The sequence below is a fragment of the Urocitellus parryii genome, chromosome 9 (genome assembly GCF_045843805.1).
Source record: "Urocitellus parryii isolate mUroPar1 chromosome 9, mUroPar1.hap1, whole genome shotgun sequence".
NCBI lineage: Eukaryota > Metazoa > Chordata > Mammalia > Rodentia > Sciuridae > Urocitellus > Urocitellus parryii.
In genome coordinates, this window is record NC_135539.1 from 93,690,613 (window position 1) to 93,705,791 (window position 15,179).

The following is a 15,179-nucleotide window of genomic DNA, read 5'->3' on the forward strand; positions in this document are numbered from 1 at the left end:
ATTTCCTTCTAATCTCCCAATTTCTTCTTTACTAAAAAGACAGAGGAGGCCCTTAGTTTTTCCCACTCTGGTAAAACATTTTCATCAACACACAAGTCTCTTGAAATATCTCTTACTCTTCACTCACCTGCATTTCTCTACTGCCGTTTTTAACAAACTCCTGGAAGAATTATCTATATTCATTGTCTCTACTTCCTTTTCTCTGATCCTTTCAAAATCTAGCCAGGCTGCTATTGTTTGGATCTAAAATGTCCCCCAAAGGCCCACATGTTGAGGGCTTGGTCCCCAACCTGTAGCAGTATTGGCAGGTGGTGGTACTTTCAAGAGGTAAGACCTAGCAGTGTGTCCGTGAAGGGTATACCTGGACCCTAGCCACTTCCTCCCTTTCCTTCTCGTTCTTCCTCGTCCTCTCCCTTTACTTCTCCCTCTCCCTCCTTCCCAGCTGCCATGAGGTAAGCAATTTCCCCTGCCACCTGCTGTCTCCATGAGCTAGCAAGGGAGCCCACTGACCATGAACTGAAACCATCAAAAACTATGAGCCAAAACAAAGCTTTCCTCCTCTGAAATTGATCATATCAAGTATTGTGTCACAGTAATGAAAAGCTACAACAGGTTTTGCCTCTATCATCCCCCTAAAACTGCTCACTGGTGACTTTTCATGTTGCCAAATCAAATGGTCAATTTTCAGGTTTTAAACTATCACCAACATTTTAAAAATAATATTATCGATTTTGATCTGTTCCTTTTGATTGATCACCTGATAAGAAAGCAGTGTTTATTGACCTGAGTTTTATCTTTTAGATTTCACATACTTGAAGCAGTTCCTAAAACATTAAAAATATAATTGCATGACCAATTATAAATAATATAAAAAGAAGTAGAATATATAATCTGTGTACTTTCATTATTTTGACTTTAATGTTATACATTCTTGGCAAGCACTTATCTATATAAAATGAACCTTTGAATGGAACACAAATGTGATCATCATTAATACAATTAAAAAATCCATACAGAGTGATTAAAGCAACCTAAATCACCCTTGATTCTGTTTCTATTTATCAGAAGTGTCTTTATATTGTTATTAGCTGAGCTTCTCCTTTATGGTTTCCCATGTCCCTGTCAAATAATTGCTTCAGAACCAGAACAATGGGAATTCTGTGAGGTCTTCTTGATTGCTCCCATCTCCTGTGGGAAATAAAGTATGCCATCCTATTATACAGGCATCAGCATTCAAAAGTACAATCATTGCTTTCACATATTTTCCCCACAAGACTGTACACTCCCTGAAGATGGGCATGACTCAGCACATACAGTGTGGTTCTTACAAGGTTTCAGAGGTGGCAGTCCACAGACACCTGACTCCATTGCTCTGTGAGAGAAGTGAGGCAGAACATCATGGCAGAAGAAACCAGCTCAGGCTGTCGAATCAGGAAGCAGAGACTATCACAGTTCATCACTCCTTCCTTCTTTCTCATTAATTAACATAGCAGTATAGTTTGGATTGACACTAACTTAATTTCAATAAGACATTAAAACTTCACACTTTTATAGCTCCATTCTCTACCCCCTTTTGTAATGTCACACAAACTCATTTTTATTCATTGTTTGCCCATCACCATAAGTTTATAATTATTGTCTTATGTAGTTATTATTATTTTTTTATTGGTATCAGGGATTGAGCCCAGGGGCACTGGACCTCTGAACCACATCTCCAGCACTTTTTTGAATTTTATTTACAGGCAGGGTCTCATTGAGTTGCTTGTGCCTTGCCATTGCTGAGGCTGGCTTTGAACTTGAAATCCTCCTGCCTCAGCCACTCGAGCTGCTAGGATTATGGGTATGCACCACCTCGCCCAGTTTTTGTAGTTATTTTTTAAAAGAGGTAAAAAAAAATATAAAGAAAACATATATTTATACTGCCTTTTATATTCAACCTATGAAGTTTCCTTTACCAAACTCCTTTGTTTCATATGGAATTTTAGTTGCTGTTTCATTTAAGCCTGAGGGCATCCTTTATTTCTTATAGGGAAGATATGTTAGTGATTAATTCTCTCAACTTTTGTTTATATGGGAATGTCTTAATTTCTCCTTCATTTCTGAAGTATGGTTCTTTTGGATATAGAATGCTTAGTTGACATTTTGTTTTTCTTCACTTTAAATATGTCGTGTCACAGCCTTCTAGCCCCCTCTTTTGACAGTATGGTTATGATGTTGTCTAGTTGTAAAGCTGTCTGGGTTTACTTTATTTGGAGGTATGTACTTCTTAAACAAGAAGATTAATGTTTTCATCAAAATTGGGAAGATCTCTGCCATTATTTCTTCAAATAAATTGTGTGTGTGTGTGTGTGTGTGTGTCACTGCTAGGGATCAAACACAGGGTCTCATGCATTCTCTGCAAGTATTTCTACCCCTAAGCCCTCTTCAAATATTCTTTTTATACCTTTTTCTCCTTCTGGGATTCACATTATAGGTACATTGTACTCAGACTTCTGAGGCCTTGTTCATTTTTCTTCATTCTTTTCCCTCTGTTTCTTTAATAATTGACCTGTTTTCAATTGTGCTGATTTTTTTTCTCCAGCCTGCTCAAATGTGCTGTTGAGCCCCACTAATGAATTTTTCATTTTGATAACTGTATTTTTCAACTCCAGAACATTTGTAATTATTTTTATAATTTCTATGTTTTTATTAGTAATAATGTGAGACATTATTCTCAGACTTTAATTTTCTTTAGCTTCATTTAGCTCTTTGAATATATTTAAAACAGCTGATTTAAAGTCTTTGTCCAGTGAGTCCAATGTCTGGAACATTGTTTATGTCTCTATTAATTCATTTTTTTTACCTTGGGTATATGTCACACTTTTTGGTATATTTACATGTTATAATTTTTGCTGAAAATTGGACATATTAAATAACATAATGTGACATCTATGGAAATCATATTCTTCTCCCTTCCCAGGGTCTATAGTTGCTACTTGTTATAGTTCTTCTTTGTTTAATGACTTTTCTAAATTAAATTGTAAAGCCTGTATGTTTTGTTGTATGTGGCCACCGAAATCTGTACTCACCCTAATACTCAGCTAATGATAAGACACAGATTTCCTTAAATGCCTGGAACCAATAAATCAACCAGTTCAGTCTCTCTGTGTGCCTTGGGGCATGACTTCAACACTCAGCCATCCAGTTGACAGCTCTGCCTTAAGCTAACTTTCAGCTTGAAAAGAATCTCAAGATCATTCAAAAGTGAGCTCCTAGGGCCTCCTCAGGTCTTTCCTGAACACGTGGACATCTCATTTCCCACCAATTCATGTAAGGTCTTTGGTTAGTCTATTGTTTACCCCAACTGTTCTCCACTACCACAGGCAGCTGCAGAGTTAAAAATCATACCTGTAATTTTTTTTCCCATAAATTCTCCCTTGGAAAAAGGCTTTTTAATGCCAGATTCATGGGACCCCAACAGACCTCCAGGAGCTGAATTTGATGCAATCACACAAGAGTCTTTATTGCAAGCTCGAGCCTGGACTCACAACCATTCCCGATGCAGCAGTCCCAGGGAGTGAGTCCTGGTCCTTTGTTCAGTGAGATTTTATAGGTTTTGGGGGGATACTCTATGCGTCACAACATCACACAGCAAATCATTCCATACAGTGGGAAAATCAAACAACTCTTAACATTGATTAGCACATTCAGTGGTGGAAACAAGTTGAGTAGGGGTGATTGGTTAGTACAAGAGGGGGATTCCTTTGAACTGATTGGTTTAGGCCACGAGGGGTATATGTGCTAAACTACAAGGTTTCCCAACATGTTATCAACCACCATAAACTACTGAGGGGTCATCTGGCATCCCAGGTATTTTTCCTGTCTCTTGCTGATTGGTGGTTGCTAGGGGGTTGCTATGGGTCTTCACCTAGCCTAACTGAGTCAGGGACACCTGGCACCACAGATCTCTCCTGTTATTTGCAGACAAACAACTCAGCAGGGTGGGTATGTGCTTAGGAGTGCTCTGTGGGTTTTTCCCAGGACAAGGATCATGCCCCCTTCCTTAGGACAGGCGTTGAGGTAGAAGATGATTTCTCAAAAATGGAGTCACATCAGTTTCTCAGCTTTTCACAATGCGAGAGCTTAAGCCATGTCAAAGAGAGGCATCTTTGTAAGAGATCTCCCAGGGAACCACCACACAGGTAAAATAATGACAATTTTCTGAGAATGAGAAAGATTTTTCAGCTCTATTCTGCTCCCTCCCGTGGCAGCCAAGTGGTACCAGGAATGCAGATTTATTTTCCAAGGCTACCACATATCTGAAGAGAGAGGAACAAGACTAGAGCAAGCTGAAACACTGCAAAGCTTACTGCTGTTAATGAGATTCAGCCATTTTTCTGCCATCAGTTCTTTCCACGCGGCTGCAAAGACTGTGGTGAGTTTGCAGAATTTTGAAGAAAAGTATGTTCTCACCATTTTTTCCAGTTTCCTCATTGTTTTTGTGGAGGACAGAATTTTTCAAAGAATTTGCCATTTAGACTGACATCATCCCTTTTCTTTATTGATACGGCTATTTGACTTGGCCTCTGGGACATTATACTCTCCTGCTTTTCCCTCTAAGAACCAGTCATTTTTTCCATTACTCAGACCAAAACCTTTGCATCCTCCTTGACTCCTCTGTTCTGTCATACCTCACATCAAATCTGTGGGCAACTTCTTCCAATCCATCTTCAAATGCCTCCTGAGTCAGCATCACCACTGTCCTAGGATATGTCAACATCATCTACCATCTGAATTATTTCAATAGTCAACTAAGTAGTCTATTCCCACACATCTTCCTACAGTGATCCTTTGTTTTAAAGCAAAAGTCAGATCATGGCATTTCTAAACTCACACCCCAGTGCTGACTTCTCATCTCACTCAGAATAAAAGGCGAAATTTTTACATTGCTCCATAAGACAACATGACCTTATCCAGGTGTCTTCCAGGTGTTATTTTTCAAATGCTACCTCCCTCTCCCACTTTATTCCACCAAGAAAAACCTCCTGGCAATGTTCTAACATGTCAATAAGAGTCACAGCTCAAAGATTGTACACTTGCTCTTCCCTCTGATGTCCTCATGGCTCACTCACACTTTGGATAGGTACATCACAAAATGTCACCTTATCATCCTACTGAAACAGGGCCCATCTGGTCCCTTATTCTGGTCTTTTTTTTTTTTTTTTAGAGAGAGAGAGAGAATTTTTAATATCTATTTTTTAGTTTTCAGTGGACACAACATCTTTGTATGTGGTGCTGAGGATCGAACCTGGGCTGCACGCTACCGCTTAAGCCACATCCCCAGCCCCCCTTATTCTGGTCTTAAAACAACTCCCCACTCCCTTATTTAGTTTATTTTTCATTACCTAATGTATTATCTATTTGTTTATCACATGTCTCTCCCAATGAGAGCAAAAACTATTTCTTTGGTTCAAGACTATATCCTCTGAGCCTAGAACAGTCACTGGCAAACAGTGCTCAATAAACACTATGGTTAAGAACATGGAAAATGGAGTGATACACTCTGGGTTAGAATCACAGCTCTGCTAATTACCAACTGGCCCTGTCCAACTTAAATTTTCTGTTCCTCAGTTTCTGTCTCTATAACAGTAATACCTATGTCTAACAGGACTGTTGAGAATTAAACAAGTAACTTTTTGCAAAGTGCTTAAGATGGTACCTGTAACATAGAACACTTTGTATAATTTTAGTTATTTTTCCTTAATAAATAAACCCATATTGTAATATATATATATGTATTCAGAAAGACATTGTATTACTATCTATATTTTACTAAATTAACATGCATACACATGAAAATAACTTACAGATGTTGAAATTTAAAAGTTATATTTAAAAAGGATCAATATTCTCCATAATTTCATCTGATTCATTAGCTATCATGCTTCAAGTGCCTTTAGATCACCCTTGTGTTACTAATACATAGATATAAGGAATGCAGGATTTTCACATTGTACGTGTCTAAAATCAACTAGTTTACTTCAATAATTTCTTCTTTTATTTCTAAATAAGTCAAAGTATAATCTCAGTGCATAATACTTGGCAAATCAATTTATTATGTACTGCTTGCAATATTTTCTCTTTCAGATTATATTTAAAGTAGAACAGCTTGATTTTTCCATAGAAGTTGAAAGATCACAACTTTCAAATCTAGAGAAAACTCCTGAGGTACTTTTATAATTTATAATTTTCATGTATCCCATTACCTAGTTGTGAACAATGTCAGTATTCCTTTTGATTTCCTGGACCCTTTGGGGTATTGCTTAACACATAGTTAAGAATAAAACAAGTTACAACTGCATAGTGAGCAGAGCCACCAGCACAGGAGGATTTGTTTCCAAGCAGGAAGATGCTGAGTAATGGAGTCATGACCTGGACACCTGCTGTCCATGGCTGCCTGGTGTGCCCAGCCCAAACCCCAGGGGCTGTCATCAGAGGGTAATTGTTTAATAGCTCTTTTGTTTGCTGAGTAAATAAAGTAGTATAACAAAGTAGGAATTAAAACAGATTCTAAGCTGGGCATGGTGGCCCACGCCTGTAATCCCAGGGACTCAGGAGCCTTGAGGCAGAAGGATTACAAGTTCAAGATCAGAGTCACAGCAACTTAACAATTCCCTAAGCAATTGAGTGAGACCCTGTCTCAAAATCAAAAAAATTAAAAGGGCTGGAGATGTGCTCAGTGATAAATTGTCCCTGGGTTCAATTCCCAGTAACACACACACACACACACACACACACACACACACACACACACGAAACAGATTCTAGGACTAGGGTTTGGTAGAGAATTTACCTGGCATAAAGGAGACCATGGGTTCCATCCCCCGCATCAAATAAACAAACAAAATACCCAGCTTCCATCACTGTTTTAAATATAGATGAATTTCCCATTCTACCTTCACAACCACAATTTGGGCAATGCCATATTGAGGGATCATGGAACTCCTTCCCTTAACACTTTTTCCTACTTAAAAAAGAAAAAAAAACCCTTTTGAACATTTTAATTAATTGATTTCAGTCTTTCATTAGGTAACAAATTCACTTGATTATTTAAAAAAAAACCCTAAATTTCATTTGTCTCCTATCCACTTCTCTTTTCAAAGTGTCCTTATACAGGTACAAGCAAATACAAACCTACACTACTTTTATAGCCATGGCCATATTATGTGTCTGATCTTCTTTTTTCATTTAACAATACCAGCTTGAAGCTCTTTCCAAATCAGTGCAAAAAAGCATCCTCATCATTTTTTCTCAGTGTTGCAGTATATGGATGAATCCTAATTTAGTTTACCAATCTCCTGGCAGGCAGACTGTTTCTATTCTTTTGCTATTACAAACAGTGCTGTAGTGAATAATCCTATTTTCAAAATGTGATTAATTTGGACCTAAGTGGGGCTGGGTCGGTGAACCGAGAGGGGTGCCAGGATTGAGCCCAAGTGCTCCCGCTGTGCTCAGGCCTGAGACATATGACTCACTGGCTCCAAGATTAGTCACCCATCCCCAAGCACTCAGTGCTGAAAATGCAAGGCCAACAGATCATGTCAGGGACCCCAGGAGTTCACATGCCACAATTTGAAGAAGACAACCAAACTTGAGGAAGAGCCAACCCCATCCTTAAGAGAATGATGTAAAGGAATTCCCAACCCTGTTGAACCAAGGCAAGACTAATTACTGTAATTAGCTGACTGCACAATTAGAAGTGATTAAGCACATTACAGAAGAGGCTCAGCTCCCACAACTGGAAACATCCCAGCTGAGCCCATTAACAAGACCTGTGGTTTCTCTTCCTGTTTACTTACCCTGTGCATGGAGCGTGTCTGCCATCTCAAGAGTCTATTGTTTTTTTTCTTTCAGAATAATTTCTTTTCAACATGCTGTAGCAGAAGGACATTAGCCACATGTGTCAGAATCATTGGTTTAAATTTTCTGTTTACATTGAGATAATTTACATTCAGCAAAATGCACAGATCTTCAGTCTACAATGCATACATTTTTACAAATGAAAACATCATGTAACCAACACCAATTGGTCTGTAGTCATTCTGGGGATGTAGCACAGTGGTGGAGTACTTGTCCAGCATGCGTGAGGCCTTGAGTTCTATCCCCAGCTTGGGGGTTAAGGGGAAAGAGAAATTTTATGCCTCCAAAAAGTTCCTTTATGTTCCTCTTTTCAAGCACCATCCACTCACCACAGGCAACTGTTCTGACTCGATATGGATTTTGTGAAGGGAAAATAACTGATTATATGACATGAATTAGGAAGTAGCAATTGAATTGAAAAGAGCCTATGATTCATTCTCACATCTTTCAATTCTGCAGGGTGTGAGGGAAGCCATCCCAGTTGTTGAATACATGTTTCACTTTGTTCTCCTCCAGACAGTCATGGGATACTTTTTATAAAGAGCTTTGTTTGCTTTAAGATAATTTTTGAAGTAATTTTCAGATTTGGTCCTAAAATTTACAAGCTAGAAAAGCGGCAGACATTCTAGAGGCTGGAAACCTTAAGCTGAGCCCAATTCTGGGTCTATCTCTTGCCCACTTTTTTTTTTAAATATTTATTTTTTAGGTGTAGATGGACACAACACAATGCCTTTATTTTTATGTAGTGCTGAGGATCGAACCCGGGTCCCGCCCGTGTTAGGGGGGCGCTCTATCGCTGAGCCACAATCCCAGCCCCTCTTACCCATTTATTTGTGAGATATTCAGAGCCAGGGTTACAAGAGCAAGGTTGGGCAGGGCAGTTTAGAAAAGAGAGGTGCTATGTGTACGAAACACAGTGGGGCTTAGTCAGGGCCTTCTGTGGGCAGAAAAGCCATCAAGGCAGGGTCAGACTTGCTGCAAGGAAAAAAGATGTCAACGTATATGTGAAGACCAATCAAGGACACAACTTTTGCCAATATCCAAGGAGGTTAAACGTCAATGTGAACTTGCAATAAAAGAACGCAGGAGGGCTGGCTCCCTTGGGTGAAGTAAGCGATCCTGGAAAAGATTAAGAGGCATGAACCTACGAGTTCAAGAGCAGAATGTCACTCTGGTGTTGAACTTTGGGTTTTCTTTCTTTGAGTCAATGAGAAAGGCATCTGACAGCCCCTGGTCATGGTAAGGCACTTGGGGTAGGAGCCCTCACCCTAAGAACCTCAGGTGTGTGTGAGGAGCCAGGAATGGGTGGCAAGGGGAAGTCCACAGAAGGGAAGGCGGGTTGTGGTATTGTTTAGGGAAGGGGATCTCCCTGCCTCCGAGTGCTTTGGATCCCAGGAAAAGATAAGAGTTCTACATCCACAGGATACCCCAAACTACCTGTTACCCAGAGTCCCTAGTGACTCAGTAGTTGGGGGAACTGGGAATTTACCTGAAGTGTAGAGTTCTCAGATTGGAGCTCTGAACCACCATGGATGAGGAACACACTAGACGCAAGTGGAATCATCCTCCCTGAGGAGCCACAGAGACCTGGGGACTTGTGTCAGCCGGTAGACTGAAAGGACCAATGGCCTCTGCTGCAAGTGAAGGTCAGACTGATTCCAGTCTCTACTTTGTGTACAATTTGGATCTGGGAAAAATTGAAGGTTCAGGAGCCCCATGAAGGAGCAGACTGAGCTTTCTGCTAATCAGGCAAATGGGGGCCTAAGTCAATTTTTATGGGGAAAAATAAAGACTCCATTATCTTGCAACCTGACATGGTTCATTCTAGCAACAACTTCTAGAACTTGTGCTAAGGGATGCCACCTCTGTTTAATTCTCCCTTGTTTTGTGGTACTGAGGTTTGACCCAAGAGCACTTTACTACTGAGCTGCATCCCCAGCTCTTTTTATTTTTCATTTTCAGACAGGGGTCTAAGTTGCTAAGGATGGACTTAATCTTGTAATCATCCTGCCTCAGTTTCCCTGCTCCTTGGGAGTACAAGTATGTGCCAGCTTTCCAACTTCCCCTTGGTTTCCTGCCTCTGGTGTGTTACTTCCTTGCCCTCCAATGCCCTCCCTTCTCACCTGCAATCATTGAAATCCAATTCATTCCTTGAGAGCTAATTCCAATGTTTCTTTTATATGATGCCTCTCTGATCACCTCAACTAGAAGCAATCTGTCTTCACTTTTATAGACTTTCTTTTAGCATTTGCATGCCTTTTTCACATTATACCTAACACTGTATGGCAGTTGTCAACTTGTCTTTTTTAATCTAATAGTTGGCAAACTTCATGTCTTTATGTCTCCCAAAGTACCTGATACTTAGAAAGTACCTCATAAATAAGTAAATAAATAAATAAATAAATCCACCAATTTTTTAAAACAACTGCAACTAAGGTATGGTAGGCATTGTGAATGTCTTAATACCTCTTTTCTTCCTTCCCATTGTGTAGGTACCATCAGTTTGAGTGGTAGCTCCAGGGGGTGCCCCCCACCCAGGGTGTAAGCCATTTTCAACCTCTTACCCAAAAGAAAGTTGTTTGAGCCTGAGCCAGTTAGCACAGGACATGCAATGGTCTGATCAAAATGAAGCTCAGTATTTCTGTGCAGTGGCTACAGGAAGCAATAGCTTCTTTGTCCCTAGACTCATTGGAGCACAAGTTGCTGTTCACAGCCATATGGCAATCTAGCCCACAAAGGAGTACAGGCAGAGAGAGTCAGAGAAAGAAATGGAGCTGCAGCCCTGATTAAAACATATAAGAAGTCTCCCCTAACACTTTACTGTTTAGTTATGTGAACCAATAAAGCCTCTTTGTGTTTTCTCTTGCTGACAAACACATTCTAACCAGTGCCTTGGAAATTGTATTCATCAGTTTTGGAGGTTGAAAGTCTGAGATCCTGTGGCCCCATTGGTTTGTTCTCTGGTAAAGGTCTAATGACAGATGGATTGTGGCAGAAGTGCATGTGGGAAATGATCACATGGAAACAGGAAGCCTGAGGAGTAAGGGGTTGGGCTTATAAAAGTTCAGGGGTCCCAGGAGAACTACCTTAATATCTTCTGAGGATGGCTCCCCCAGTGACCTAAGAGCCTCCCATTAAGCCCCTCCTCTTAAAGGTCCCACCAGCTCTCAGCACTGCCACAGTAGAGACCAAGCTCCCAACATATAAATCCTAGGGAACATACTCAAACTATATCTAAACTGTAGAAAGAAGGCAGCATTTTGGTGAGTGCTGTGGGTTCAAATGTTGTATGTAAGTGTATGCACCCACATTCACACATTTACAATATCTGAATCCTCTTAGAGAAGAACACACACCTTCAATTCCTGGGAGGGTTGTGACTTCTGCTTTTACAAAATTGTATACTTAAAACTTTTTGGTAAAAATTGCCAAGTCAAAGAACTGATGCCATTTTTTTTTTCAGCACTGAGGATTGAACTCAGGGTCTTACACGTGTTAGACAATTGTTCTACCACCAAGCTATAGCTCTAAACATCTTTTGACAATTTTCTTTTCTTTTTAAAAAAATTTTTGTGTTAAAAATGATTTTGTAATTTTAACTCGAATTAATAAGAGTATCTAAGGCTCTGGCAAGTGATAATATATTGTAAATACTTTTTCCTTCTAAAAATTATTATATTGTTGGAGGAAGGGAGGAGGAGAGGGAGAGAGGAGGCACTGGGAACTGAAATAGAGCAAATTAAATTCCATGCATTTATGATTATGTCAAAATGAACCCAACTATCATGTATAACTGTAATACACTAATAAAAGCATTTTAAACATTAATATTTGATCCATTTGTTAGTATTTAAAGAAATAAAATCATCTTTTACCTTAATATGAAGTATTTTCAACATTCTCCTTAGGAGGTGAAATGGGGTTCTAATAATTGGAAGGTGATATTGACTTTTCCTGGCTCTGTTCCATGCCTTGACCTTATTTTCAACTTTGGCTTAAGATTTTGAAACCTGTTTGTTCACTTGCTTTCTTGGCAAGCACTCTGACTCCTTTCTCCAGGGACTTAGCTCCTCATGAGCTGGGACCACGTCTTGTACCTCTTTCATAACCCAGGTTCTCCCCAAGCCACATGGAGTCCAGTGTGTCCCAAAAGCTGGTGGGCAGCTCATGGAAATTTCCACAGCAGCCGCTCATCCCCAGCCCCTCTCCCAGCCTCTTGGGACCTAGCCTACAAGTCCTACCAGCCCAAGGACACTGAGCCTGGCTCTGGGTCAGCCTCTGGGTCTATTTATGACTTTTTATCTCAGGGTTTGCCTGGCATTTTGCACTCAGGAAACCTCCTCCTGTCCTCATCAGTCAACACACAAACATGTGTCCTTATCTGGACAAGAGGAGAAGAGTGGGTCAGATAAACAAACTCTTCCATATGGCTGCCCTGTTGGTCCCTGTGTCTTTCTACCTTGGATTCATTCTTCTTATCTGGTGCCTAAATATTTGATAGGAACAAAGAAAATCTTCTGATATCAGATAATATATCTTTAGGACAACTGATGAACTTATTCATAAACTTTTTTTCTTACATGCTTCCCCTTACTAGGGAAAATCTATCTGTCTACCAGATGGTGGAAACCTCTTCCTTTCTTCTACATATATTCCCCTGAGCTCAGACCATTGATAGAAGTAATTACTGATAAGCCCCAAGGCCCTATGGAAATTGCTCAGGGAAAAATTAAGCCTTAGAGGGACTGGGAGTGCCTGGTGTCTGGGGAGAGAGGGAATGAGGAGCTATCCTGCCTCTACCATGGTGCCACTGTTTCCTCTCCCTGGACATTGAAGAAGAAACCAAAGAACCTGAGAGCAGAGCAGAGCCTGGCCATTATACCAGGTCCCCTAGGTACATTAATCTCTTTGGGCTTTTGCATTTTAAGGGACCACAAACCTGACCTACCTACTTAGATCTTAATTTTTATTTTATGATATTATCTGTAGTATTATTTTTCAATCGCTCAGATATCAGCTGGAGCCTTTCTGAATAAAGTTGTTTCAAACTTCTATTCCGCATTTAGTGGGAGTCTAAAGTCCTCCTCAAAAGTTTGGCCAGTCCCTGGAGGGAGACCTGAGTGGAAGGTGGAAAGAGGCTTACACTGCTGTCTACTATGTCTCTGAGCCCTTGCATCTGCTGAATTTAGTGTGCAGACTATCTCACTAGCCTTAGGCTGTCCCTGTCCATTGCTTTTGTCAGCCCCTTCAGGGGAACAACTCCAAATGAATCACCATGGACCTCCTTTATTCATAGGCTGATTCCCCAAGTGGAGTGGTCTGGCCTCTCTCTTTATTCTCTCATCTTTCTTCCTTATCCATTTCTTTTGTATTGCCTCCAGAACTCCAAATTCTTGTTTTATTCTGTAGAGTCATTTATTTTTCTATCATCTCTTCTGCCAAACTCAGCCATACAAATTTAGATAAGTTGCAGAGTAAGATGTTAAGCAAGATCCACCTTCACTATGTACCAGGCAATTGTGGCTATAGATATTTTATTCTCACTCTTTTAAAACTGAAATTAAATTTCTGCTAAATACTTGTCCAAACGACAAATCCACATCTTTGGAAGCAGAGAAAATGAGGAAGAGAGCACCATTTTGATCTAATTCTCCCAAAAAGGGGGTATCTGGTTGTAAACTGAAAGGGAGATAAAGATTACCATCATCTGGGAGTCTGGTAGTTTGACTCTGTACCAAGAAATGGGAAGAAAATCTCAAGAAATCTGAGAAAACTTAGGCATGATTGATCGCATGATCCAAGCTTAAAGGAAAAGTCAGCTCAGGTAGAACTAAATGAGGATGTAAATTACAAATCCTAAAAAGGGATAAGAGAAAAACAGGTCTAGAATCAAATAAGCAGGAGGATATCCTATCCATTTTTGTTGTTGGAACAAAATACCCAAGACTGAATATTGTATAAAGAAAAGGTTTATTTAGCTGAGTTTGGGGCACTTAGAATCCAAGATTAGACAGCCCCATCAATTCAGGCTTTGGTGAGGATCTCATTGTGGATGACATAACAATGGTGGAGGCATCTCCAAAAGCAATCACCTAGTGAGACAGGAAGCCAGGATCAGGGAGGAGCCAGACTCATGCTTTTATAATAACTTATTCTGGGGGAACTAATTCATTTCTCAAGACCAGCATTAATCTCATCCGAGTTCAATGCTCCCAATAACCTTATCACCTCCCATTAGGCCTCACCTTTTAAAGGTCCCACCATTTCTCAACATCACCACACTGGAGACCAAACTTCCAACACATGAACCCATGGAAGACAAGCCACAGCAACAGGCTAAATGGGTCAACCAGGTGCTCCTCTGCTACACAAAGGCTCTGGCATCTTGATCTTGTGGCTTCCAAGGTTATGGGGGGTGTCAGTTCCAGCCCACGTGGGGTTTAATTGGCCAGGCCTGATGGTGGCACCCAGCACTACTGCACGTGCCCCATGGGCTGAAACAATTACACAGCCAGCTGCAGGGAAGTCTGGGAAACATCATCCAGCTGTACACTCAGAAAGCAGAGAACATGGATTTTGCCCAGTAGCTAATAAGTCTCTGCACAGACTCCTTTGGTTACCTTAATAAGAATAATAAGAAGAATGATCATCAGGGAAGAAAGTTGAAGAACAATATTGGTAAGAGGAATTGAAACTCCAACTACAGAAAAAGGTTGTAAGAAAATAGCTTGCTGCCCCAGAAGAGCTCAGACCTTCAAACTTGGATAAATTATGTCCAGGTTTACTGAGGGGACTCACAGATAACTTCATCTTCAAGGAAACTCAATGAACAGGGATGCTGCAAGAATACCGCAGAGGAAGGCAAAGAATTCCTGATTTTCAAAAAGTCTAAGAAATTGGAATTTTAAAAGCACAATGGTGGTGAATGTGACACTAATGTTGGGGTGAGTTGCTAAAATAGACTTACACATCAAAAGGGAAAAATTGACTACTATGAGTCCTCATGAGGATTAACTTCATCTTTTCCTGTGAAAGAATTAACTTTAACAATGTTCATATTCTTCAGGAAGTTTATCCTAAGCAAATAATGCAAATTATAGATAGTTATTTTGCACAAAAAGATGTTCATTAATTCTTTTTTGTATTTGTTCCAATAGTTATAGTGACAGTAGAATGCATTTTGACACATCATACATAAATGGAGTATAACTTTTCATTCTTCTGGTTGTACATGATGTAGAGCTATCATTAATTCTTTATTCAAAAACAAAATCAGATGC

General features: G+C 40.0%; 1 long non-coding RNA gene across 5 annotated transcripts; it reads right to left on the minus strand.

The window, feature by feature from the left end:
* Nucleotides 1–905: 905 nt before the first annotated feature.
* LOC113194608 (uncharacterized) lies at nucleotides 906–12,146 on the minus strand. 5 transcript variants are annotated; one of them, XR_013344263.1, is made up of 5 exons: nucleotides 11,775–12,146; nucleotides 7,839–7,913; nucleotides 6,833–7,006; nucleotides 1,329–1,421; nucleotides 906–1,188 (listed from the first exon to the last, which is right to left on the minus strand). It is a non-coding gene; the product is annotated as an uncharacterized LOC113194608 (long non-coding RNA). The 5 variants fall into 5 exon arrangements; XR_003302316.2 differs by lacking the exon at nucleotides 1,329–1,421 and adding an exon at nucleotides 4,671–4,742; XR_013344264.1 differs by lacking the exon at nucleotides 1,329–1,421 and having other exon boundaries at nucleotides 6,833–7,003.
* Between the last annotated feature and the right edge of the window lie 3,033 nt (nucleotides 12,147–15,179).